At 32.8% G+C, this 8,907-nt stretch overlaps 1 pseudogene; it reads left to right on the top strand.

The window, feature by feature from the left end:
- The first annotated feature begins 1,810 nt into the window (after positions 1-1,810).
- LOC122114078 lies at positions 1,811-1,910 on the top strand (annotated as a pseudogene).
- Positions 1,911-8,907: the final 6,997 nt, after the last annotated feature.

Here is an 8,907-nt window from a genome sequence, read left to right as displayed (position 1 = left end):
ATGTTTTTTTCTGAATTACATTTGACCTCTAAGTCAAGTTCTCCAGGCCTTGGTAGACCAATTATGGATCTATCTTTCCAGGAACTATTTTTTGTGGCCCTATTTATGCTGGACAGAAATCTTCCATTAATCATTAGGGGAGGGGTATTAAAAACAATCTCATGACACTTGTGATCTTATTCACTCATATGGGTTCGTCATCTGTCAATTGAATGTTTGAATTACAGTACTTTCTCTCAGTGATCTCATCCTTCATTTTAAGTTGCCTTGCATTTCACAATTGCTTGCTGCTAATTCCTCATCACAAGGAATTGGGGCCCTGAAATATAAGAACTGAGAAATTGAGATGGGTCTTCAATTACTTTCTGTTGGCATGTTGCATGGGCCTATGTGAGAAGTCTTGCACCTGTTATCTGATTATACAGGTAACTGGGACCTGAGATCCTAGGATCCATGGGTCCTACAGAAGAAAAGTATGTTTTAGACATCATATCAGCAAAATTTGGGCATAATCAGGAAGAATGCTTCAAAAATATGAAGAAAAACAGTTTGGGACCAGCGAGTTAAAACAATAAACAGAGCAACAGAGTAAAATCCCATATAGATTAGAGGAAAACAACACTCTTTTATTGCCATGTGAATTCAGAAGACCATGAACACTTAGAAGGTACCACAAGTTTATACCTAGAATATTGCATTGATATTTTTATATTCTTATATATATTCTAAACCTAATTATTTATATTCTAATTCTATTTATTGGAATAAATATTAATTTATTTGTCAAATTATCAATTAATTCTAGTAAGGTTCAGAGTGTGAAATATAAAATCATCACATATAAATGTAAAATATATAACTATATATAATATAATAAAAGGCACATGTTTTGCACTGTTCTGTTGTGGTTAGTGTATCAAAGGCAACTCTGTTTTATTATCTCTACTTCAGTGTTTGGTAGAGTCAAACGAAAAGATTTACCATTTGTAGATTTACAGCCTGGAGGCAAGAGGAAACACTGTGGTTAAAACATTACCAATTTAAGGCCTAATAATGAAGAGAAACATATGGACTTCTCCTACAACTATGAAAATATTTGGTGATAAAATGGCAGTAGTATAAGTTCCTGCCTGGTTGGAAGATAGACAGGCCAAGACATTAGGTAATCATGCATATGAACAATTTTTCATCTTATTGGCTTTAGCTACTTTTGAAATAGTAGGTATAATAAACAATCATATTTTGATAAAATGCTTTCTAGTCTGAACAGTTCTGGCTGAACTGTTCATCTCTCTATGATCCCTTGTAACTAAGATTAGTTTTGTTCCAGTAAGACAATCTATGCTGTCAGAGTAAGATATTCTGGATGGTCTGTGACTACATGGAAGAAGGGTAAAGGGTCAGGTAGACATTTGTGCCAGTAAGACCTCATTTGGGAAAATTTCAGCTGCAGAAATTTAGAAATAGCTCTTAAACAAGGCTTACTTTGAATCCATTGGCTCCACAGCGCTAACACAGTTGGGTAAATAAGTACTTGAAAAAACCGTCATATTTGGACTTAGCTATAATTACTTGAAAATATGATCAAATTCCAAATGAAAAAGACTTAAAATAGTCATTGACAAAAAAATTGCAAATGTGAGCAATCAACTGAACAACACATTTTTTTCAACTATTCACAGAATTTTAGGGAAATCAGATCAATAGCATTTTTAGGAACAATAAGGTTTCCTTGTTACAAATAGGCACCTAAGCATATAAGCCTGTATAAATATTGCATCATTAACTACTTAAATTTACATGATACTACATTCTTCAGCAGCATGTATACCAAAATTACAACAATACAGAGATTAACATAGCACTTGTACAAGGATGATATGAAAATTTGTGAAGTATTCAAAATTTTTCATTCTTCACATGCAAGAAATGACAAACAGCTATTAAAATGTTGATTACAGAATTACAAGTTTAACAATACACGTAATTCATATAATTAAAAATTAGTTTGATATCAGTGTATTAAATTTTCACCGTAGAAAGGCCTTTGCATAGCATAGCCTTTACACAACTTTTGAAATTAGACAACATTTTCGTTTTATCCCAAAGAAATATAATATTATAAGGACCTAGGAGAAAAAGGAATCTTAAACTGTTTCTATATGGAATGCAATCTGAAAGGACACATTAATGAACCTATATATTATAAAAACAATGTAGAATTCAATGTATTATATCTAGGAGAGAATAAAATAGATTATGGACACACTATACAAACATAGAATATAGAATATTTTAAAATATACTTTTTCAGACAAATACCTGAAATATCTTTAGTTTCTATACTATTCATTTCAACAGATAAGTTAAAATTATTTCTGATTAACAAAATCACAAACTCTGCATAAATCAATATAGAATATTTTAAAATATACTTTTTCAGACAAATACCTGAAATATCTTTAGTTTCTATTCTATTCTTTTCAACAGATAAGTTAAAATTATTTCTGATTAACAAAATCACAAACTCTGCATAAATCATTATAGATGTATACAAAAATCTTGAATACATTTTAACATCAAAGGCAGGCAATTCACTTTGAAGAATTCCACAGAATCCGTGAATTGTTACTGTAAGATATTGTTGTTATTTGGATTGTGAAAATATGTTGTATTGACACAAAGGAATTAATATCATTTTTGAAATTTAAGAAAATTAACAGAAAATTTAGGATTTAGCAAAACAATTTGTACAGCCTTCCATAACTTCAAAGAGGTAGTGATACATACTTATCCGTTTGGTAATATCAAATACAGATTCTTCCAAGTGGTTCTTCAGACCTGGTTTGATATAATGGTTAAACAGTTCCAGTTTATTTTTCCTATCTCAATTTCCAGCAGCAAGATGCAAGGGGGTCAACAAGCCTTTAGTTTGGGCATTGGTATCTGGATCATGATGAATAAAGAAGCCACTCTGGTATTATTCCACGTATATGCACTCTGCAGGGGTGTCCAGCCATCTACAGTTATTGCATGTGCCCCTTGAGCCACCAACTCACGGACAATGTCTAAGTGTCCACTGTAGGCTTCCCGACGAAGAGGGGTATACTCATCGTCATCCCTAGTATTCACATGAATGGCCTTTTTGGAAAGTATTCTCCGCACTGTAGTAAGCTGGTTATTTTCAGCAGCCCAAAGAAGAAATTTCCTTGGATCCTTCTCCATTTTTTTCTTGCAATTGTTGCCATTCTTCACTTTTTCATCTTGTTACTCATATTCATCAGAATTGCCTAACCAGATACTTTAAGTGCCAGTGGAAATGAGGTGTCCATGTATTTCCCTAATAGTTCATGTTGGTTGAACTGGTCAGAAATATGTGGTGAATTTTCTGCATATGTTTTTTCACCATGATTTATTTTCTTTTTCCATTTTTACTATTTGAAATTATTCTAACTGGATTAGGGAGTACATGGACAGCAGAGGTACAGACTGTACAATGAAGGAATAGGTACAGGCTGTACAATGAAGGAATAGGTACAGGCTAGGAAAGCAGCTAGAGAAGGCAGGATGATTGTATCTGTGACAAAACTTTGTGGAAAATGGTATCAAGGATTACTTACTGGTGATCCACTTGCACTGGAAGCATGATTCTGAACTCTTGCTTTCTGATTCTGAATTATTGCTTTGATCATTATATTCTCCAAGAAGAAAAAGGCAGAATTGATAGCAAAGGACCACTAATACATTTTGACATTTCATTAAGCATCTTCAATCATCAAAATCACATGAAGGCAATAGACAGGTCTATTTTAAAGACAAGTGTCTTTAAAAAAAGAAGGAATTTAAGTAGCCTTCCAAAGGACTTGTATTTTACTTACTGCATTATACATTTTTTCTAATGTTGAGTAACAATAAATAATGGATCTATTAGAAAGCTCTTAAAGCTCATCTGTTCAATAGTAAGTTCTCTTACACTATATTATGGTATTTTTTTGTATGGTCTTAGGAAGAAATTTACATCACTAACTTGAATTTGTGACAAGACAATATTTATTATCTAAATATGTGCATTAAATAAGTATAGAGGAAAAAGTAGAAGCCACACTGGTGGATCATGGCTTTAATCCTAGATAATCAGAAAGAAGAAATCTGAGAATTGTGGTTTGAAACCAGACCAAGAAAAAAAAAGTGCATTCGATTTTGATTTGAAAGTAACCAGCAAAAGCTAGAAATGGAGCTGTGGTATAAGCAGTGAAATGCTAGCCTTGAGAAACTAAAACAAAAAAAAAATAACAAATTCTGTGACAGAGCCAGGCCCTGACTTCAACCTGTAGTATTAGCATCAAACTAATTAATTAATTAATTAAAAATAAATTAAGTGGTCACATCTGGAGAAAATGCTCAGGGACATCACCCAGGCTCTTATTTCAAAAACTACACTGTACTGAAAAAAATCCATTTAATTAACACCTGTGTAAGTAGAGTATTTTCATCACTCAAATGCACTTCCATGCTCAGTTACCTTTGCAAGATAACTCTGTTATGTCTGGAGTACCACATAACATTATCACTTAAGTAGAAAGCATTGCAACATGGGTTCACTCTATCTCTCTAATGGATTTTTCTCCACACAAATACTCAAATCTTACAATTATTCCATTTATTTGAAGTCATAGTTTTTCTTTAATATCCATAATATTAGAGTTTGAATTTAGTCTCCTAAATGGGTGTTCTTACCAGTTTGTCATGCCCACAGCCCTAAATTATCCAGATTAATTTTCAGATAGAATCTGGCTTCCTACTTGTGTATGATCATGGGTTCAGTCTAGTTGATGTTATTCTTCTTGGAATTTAGAATAACAGGTGTCTGGCATTGTGTACAGATCTTTATGTCCAGTCTGGGCTTTAACCACTATCCTCACAACAGTAGACTCCCATATATTCAAGATTTTCATAAGCTTATCATAGCTGATTTTTTTTTTTATAAATTTTTGCATTTCCTGCAGGTTCTTGAGTACTGAATTAATTTGTGTTTTCTTGGGTTGGTTTGTTTCATTTGAATATATGTATTGAGTGGTTCCTCACATTTCCTTTGGTTTCTTTCACTCAAGTTCTTACCTAAAGTGCTGAGAAAACAATTCTTCTTTCTCAAGATAGTCAAGGTTAACTTTATTTATACCAAAGCAATTTCAGTAATATTTAAACTTTTTCATATCTATGAATGTTACACAAATGCTAATCACTGAGAAGTGTCTTTTTATTTTCAGAGCAGTCTTTGGCATTCACAGACTTATCATGAATTATACCAATATAATAAAACTACAGATGCTTGCCAGGAGGCGAAAAACCTATTACTAATTGTTTGACAGAGGCTTCCCTTCTCATGAATGAAATACGCTGCTTGATGCAGGATTTCACAGAATCATATTGCTAGGAAGAACCTATACAATCATCTAACACTACAGAGTTGAGGGAGATTAATTGACCTCCTGAATAATTTACTTTTATGTCAAATAAAAGCAGGCTTACAAAAAGAGAGTAGACTTTAGAGAAACATGATGAGTTTTATGTAAATAGGTGCTTAGCTAATTTTGTTAATTGGTGGACTAATACAGGGAAATAAAGTACAGCAAGGTAAAAAAATAAAGAACTCTGCATTGAAATACTCATTTGTGGGTGGGTGTGCACGCGCACATATGTGCGTGTACACACACGTGCATGTGCATGTGCTCATGCATGCGTTATTCATTGCTCAGGCTTGATAGTGCCTAGACACTATGCCAAAGCTTCTGTGGTCAAGGATAGTGGTCTACCACTTGAGCCACTGCTCCGCTTCTGGTTGTTTTGAGATAATCACATGTATTTTCATGATTGGTCTGGCTTTGAACAGTGGTCTTCAGATCTCAGCCTCCTGAGTAGCTAGCTAAGCTGATTCAGTCTCTGAGTAGCTAGTTAAAATGCTGCCTGTCCTCTATGCTTCACTGCTCTTTTATACTTTTCCTGAGGTAATCACAAACCTAAGTCATATATGTCTAATTGCTTAAAAATATTTACTGCTTGGCACCAGGGCTCCCAACTGTACTCTTAACTACTTAGGAGGCTTGAGAACAGAACCCAGGCCACACTTTAATGGGCTACCTTCTCAATCTAAAGCTGGGTGCATTGGATCATTTCCACCATCCTGCACTATCTAGAGTCTAAAATTGGAAGGACTGCCGGATCCAGGCCAGCCAAGGTAGGTAATGCAACTCTGTGCCATTGATGATGGGAAGGCTAAAAGGACAGATCAGGTGCATGGTATTGTGGAAAGGGAACCCTATCCTAAAATTAACAACGGATATGATGCCAGCCTAGCAATAACAATACACCAAGTTGAAATCCCCACAATTTCTCAAAACCAAAATAAGTATATACCTTAACATCCAAAAACATAGTAGTATTTGTTCTTTGCTCTAATATAATCTTTATCTGATTATCATATGATGTGACAGAATAGTTTCTTCGTTAAACTTATGATATATTTAAAAGGACCTAGAAAATTCTTTCTCACTTCTTAAGTGCAAACGCATGGCAAATTGACTCATTTCTTACATATTTAACTACCACTAAAAATTCGTCTAATGATTATTATAGTAATATATTCTGATTTATTACTTTACTTTGTAACAGTTTTTAAACTTTTTGCTTCTCTGTTGAAGTTTAAATATTTAAATTCTATCATCAAAATATATTACTTGGGTACTTGGGGCAGTTCTTTACAAAGTTTTTAACCAATGGCTTCTAAGAACTCTTCTTTTTTTATTGTGAAAATATTGTACAGAGGGGTTACAATTACATGGGCAAGATTATGAGTACATTTCATATTAAGCATTGTTGCCTCCTCCTTTGTTTCCACTTCCCATCTCTCCCCATCCCCTCCTCTCCCCCCCTACCTAATCCTCCGCCCCTCCACAGCCAAAGTTGTAAAATTTGTTTTTCAACATAATCTCTTGTACATCTCATTGTTGCAATGGGCGGGCCCACCTGTATCCCTATTTAAACGACTTGTTTTTTTCCCTTCCCCTCCAAAAATTATACCAACAGCAAATAGAGTGAAAGCAGGGGTTATACCGTGGGGGAGGGACATATAAAACAACAAAGAAATAATCTTATAAATATGTTAGAAATAATCGCATGAAAGAAAAAAAAACATTTGAATACTTATCTTGGGGTTCATTTCACCTAACATCAACTTATCTGACCTTTTCTGCTTGACTCAGACAAATACTAGTTATTGCAAATAAGGGAAACCATGGGACCTATGTTTCTTTGGGCCTGGCTTACTTAACTTAATATAATTTTTTTCCAAGTGTTTCTATTTCCTAACAAATGGGGCAATGTCATTCTTTCTGATGGAAACATAGAATTCGATCTAAGTATTCTTAATTGGTATATTATTTGTTTTATTTTTAATTTCAATTTAATTTTCTTGTAAACGTAATTTACTTAGGGGTTACATTTACATAAATAAGATAATGAGTACATTTCTTATGGAAGTAACATTGTTATCCCCTCCATCGATTTTTTTGTACACTCAAACAACTACAGACGCTTTTGCAATTGCTATTGATCAATGGGTACTTTTTCTTTCTTTGATCATGCATTTTTATTATAAAATTGATATAGAGAAAGTGTACATTTACTTGTCACCTAAAAAATACACTTCATTTTATTTTCTAAATTTCAAATTTTGAACTCAATTACTTATTTTCTTTTGTTTCTTTAGGGTAATTCATTTTATAGAGTTGTAGGATTAGTTAATTTAATTTTGCATGATTTTTACACATATAAATTATTCAGACACATATATTTTGCTTTTAAAATATTTAACATGTGAATATATAAAATTATTTTCTTAATTTTATATGGTTGGTGAATTTAAATAAATTTATTTTCTTATAGTTTTAAACATATTTTCCCAGGTAACAAATACTTACTGTATTTTCAAGAAGCACATAATTTATTAAGAAAGGTTTCATTACCTGGTCACTTTTTAAAAATATTTTTACCTGAATTTGAAAAAGTTTAAGCTGGGCATAGTGATTTTGTGGCTTCCATTTTCTAGCTATGGGAGGAACTGCAAATAGGTTTGTAATTCAGGAGAGCCTGGGAAACTATGAGACCTTATTCTAAAAATATCTAGAGTGAAATGATTAGAGATACAGCCATCGATAGCGAGATATGGAGCACGCAGCTGGTTATCATATTCTAAATCTTGAGTTAAAACACCAGTAACCTCAATCTTTTGTCAAAATAAAACAATATATGTTTCAAAATTTTTATTATTTAAAACTTGTTTGCAAAGGTTCTCATGTGTTCTACTTCTTAATTTTCAATTTACTTAATCTATAAGAATCCAAGTGTATTGTTTGTTATTTCTCCTAAACTTTTCAATAGTATGAGCAATATTATTATTTCATATATTAACCCTTCTTTTACTATTTGTGATAATTTCCTCTGTTTAATATGATAATATCAATATTCCAAATGTGTGTATGTGGTGTGTTTGTGGTTGTGTGTGTGTGTGTGTGTGTGTGTGTGTGTGTGTGTACTTTGTAATGTTGGGGGGTCAGATCCATGGTTTCACATATGCTAGGCCAAGGTTTTACCACTGAACTATACTATCTAGTTGTAATGTAAATATTGTTTTAAATTATGACTTTTAAATTTTCATTACTAGTGATTTTTCAAAATTATATATGATAAAATGTGATCCATATTTTTATTATTTAGAATATTTCCACTGCCTCTCCACTTTCAAACACTTGTGCTTGTTATTGATAAAGGTTTTACTTTGCTTCTTTTCTCTCTTCATTTTGCCATTAGAGTTTACTTATTCTTTCTCTTATTTCTTTGGAAATTAATTAT

Source organism: Dipodomys spectabilis, unplaced genomic scaffold (genome assembly GCF_019054845.1).
Source record: "Dipodomys spectabilis isolate Male_0828 unplaced genomic scaffold, ASM1905484v1 ptg000105l, whole genome shotgun sequence".
In the NCBI taxonomy this organism is placed as follows: Eukaryota; Metazoa; Chordata; class Mammalia; order Rodentia; family Heteromyidae; genus Dipodomys; species Dipodomys spectabilis.
The sequence above is the reverse complement of the archived record's forward strand: the minus strand, read 5'-3'. Positions and strand labels throughout refer to the sequence as shown.